Source organism: Triticum dicoccoides, chromosome 3B (genome assembly GCF_002162155.2).
Source record: "Triticum dicoccoides isolate Atlit2015 ecotype Zavitan chromosome 3B, WEW_v2.0, whole genome shotgun sequence".
In the NCBI taxonomy this organism is placed as follows: domain Eukaryota; kingdom Viridiplantae; phylum Streptophyta; class Magnoliopsida; order Poales; family Poaceae; genus Triticum; species Triticum dicoccoides.
This window is the reverse complement of record NC_041385.1, coordinates 414,670,979-414,673,883: the sequence shown is the minus strand read 5'-3', so window position 1 is coordinate 414,673,883 and position 2,905 is coordinate 414,670,979.

Sequence of the window (2,905 nt, the reverse complement as noted above, 5' to 3'; positions counted from 1 at the left end):
GTACTCATCCAAAGTACTCGCAAGCATCAGATCTATACTAAGTATGCATTGGTATCAAATGGAAGGGTTGTATCTGTGGACTGATCTGCAGAATGCCAGAATAGAGGGGGAAGGCCTAGCCTATCGAAGACTAGCATCTTCAAGCAGCTCCAAGCGATCCTGGAGCAAAGAATAGCATTTTAATTAACAAACATGTTGTAACATTAATGCCCAGAGATCCTTCCTCGACTCCATGCGAGAAAGCAATCCTGGAGCCACATATTCAAGTATCCATTTGTAGTTGTATAAGATCAGGATATAAGTCTGAACGTCCGTTACCGTGGACACGGCTATTAATAGATAATCTTCCCTGTAGGGGTGCACCACGTTACCCAACACGCTCGATCACTTTGGCCGGACACACCTTTCTGGTGTCAATGCTCGCCCTCGGAAGATCAACACGTCGCAGCCCGACCTAGGCTCAGCAGAGAGGTCCCCGCCGGTCTACATCCTAAGCACTCCGAGGTCTGGGCCCATCGCCCGTTGCACTCCGGATCATTGCGCGCAGGGCGATCCAGGCCACCTCCACTAGGGCGCCGACCAGGCCGTGCCGCAATGCTGAACTGGACGTCTGTCAAAGCTTTTTCGGCTGATACTGCGACGTCGAGGCCCATAACTATTCTCGCGTGGTGGTTAGTGCGTAAAGGCCAAAGGACAACTCGGAACAAATACCCAAACCTGTTAGTGCATTATTAAAAGGGGTGACGGCTGTCGGGACAAGTCCGGAGCTATCACCCCCTCCCGGGTGATACGGCTAAACAACCAGCCGCCACCATCACATCGCACGGGTGCTCTCCGGGCCCGCCCGGTTTTCACAACGGTCTCCAGTAAAGTCAAGGTAACTGTGTGTCCAGAAATCAAGGGGAAAACCCGAGGAATCACCCCCGGTGGATTCCACTCAATGTAATCATCAAGGTGAACATAAGAGGGACCACCCTCGAGGTTCACACTTGAGGTGTTGAACGACAGAGCCGTATTGGGAATGGTGAAATAGGAAATCACCCTCGATGACCATGGCCGAATAGCTACACTACAGAATTATCATTAGGAGTGCGTTATGAGGGACCACCCTCGGCACTCGATAGTAGCTCTGCAGAGTCGAGCAACTAAAGGGGTGTGACGTGATGTGAGGTATCGGGCTCTGGTCGTCGATCACGTTGATCGGGTCATCGATGATGAAGCAGGGGCAACAAGGACAAGTGGGGGTCACTGATGGATCACTAACCAACCTATACTAAGTAGTTTAGGATAAGCAGGTAGGTAACAAAAGCAGGTACAAAATCAGGCTATGCATCAGAATAGGAGCAATCAATAACAGTATCAAAATCTAATGCAAGCATGAGAGTATAGAATGGGCGATATCAGGATGATCAAGGGGGGGGGCTTGCCTGGTTGCTCAGACAAGAAGGAGGGTCGTCGGTGACGTAGTCGATCACAGGGGCATCAGCGGCAGTCTCGGGGTCTACCGGAGAGAAGAGGGGGAAGAAACAGAAAATACGTGGCAAGCAAGAGCATAACAAGACAACAGGAAGAGCTAGACGTGTTCTAACGCGGTGCTACACGTTACCGGCGAAGGGGGATAACATGCGGGAAAGTTTTCCCGGAGTTAGGCATTTTCGGACAGATGAAACGGAGGGGAAAAGTTGCATGTTCAGGTAGTTAGGGGCATGTGGCAGATGAACAGATCGCGTATTCGGATTCGTCTCGTCGTTCTGAGCAACTTTCATGTAGAAAACATTTTCATCTGAGCTACAGTTTAATTTCTATTAATTTTCAAAGTTTTATTAATATTCAGAAATTATTATTAATTCAAAATTGGAATTATGACATCAGCCTGACGTCATCATGATGTCAACAGTTAACAGAGCTGACCAAGGTCAACCCTGACATGTGGGGTCGCTCTATCATAGTCTAACAACTAATTAACATTTTAATTAACTAAACAAGTTAATTAGGTACTAAACAGAGTTAATTAGGTTAATTAGTTAATTAATTAATTAATTAACTAATTACTTATTCTTATTTTTTTAAATACATTTCTTTTTTAAAATTGTTTTTGGGGTCTTGGCCCCACGTGTCATTTGCCCAGGGGGCCGATGCGGGCACGGGCACTAGATGCGGGCGCGTGGGCACTTGCCCGGGACGATAGGGGGTGCCAGCCAGGGGTGAGGCCACGGCGACGGCCGGAGGGGCCGCAGCCACTGCGAGGTCGGCCGGGCTGCGAGCGGCGCCGACGAGGTGACCGAGCGGCGGATGGGGCCGGCAGCGGGCTGGAGCGGCAGGGGAGAGCGGGGCGAGCGCTGTGCGGGGCCGCGGTGGTGGCCGGGGCGGCCGGTGGAGAGGCGGGGCCGCAGGGGCCACCGCAGGCGCGGCGCCAGGCAAGACGGGTGCGGGGAGAGGCGTCCAGGGAAGCGGTCGAGGGCACCGCGGGTAGTGGCGAAGCCACAGGGGAGCGATGGGTAGAGAGGCGCGGTGAGCACGCAACAGGCGCGGCCGGAGCGCGCCGACCGCTGGCGGGGACGGCGGTGACTAGGTCGACGAGGTCAAAAGGGGGACAAGGGACGATGCGTTCGGCGTAGAAGCTCACCGCGGGAGCGTGGGGTCTAGGCAGACGGCTTAGGGAGGTTCGAGGAGGTCCGATGAGGGAGAGGACGAGGCGGCGGCAGTCCGGCGATGATGGGCGAATACGCAGGGGATGGGCGCCGGCGTCGAGGCGCGTTGGGGCGGCGCGGGATCTGGCCCCTCCCCGATCCAGTCGAGTGGGGCGCCTGGGAGGAGGCAGGGGGCGGCGTTCGACAGGGTTGAGGTCCGGCGGCGGCAGGCGTCGTCAGGGAGGTGGGGTCCCGATCCAGATCGGGGTCGTGGG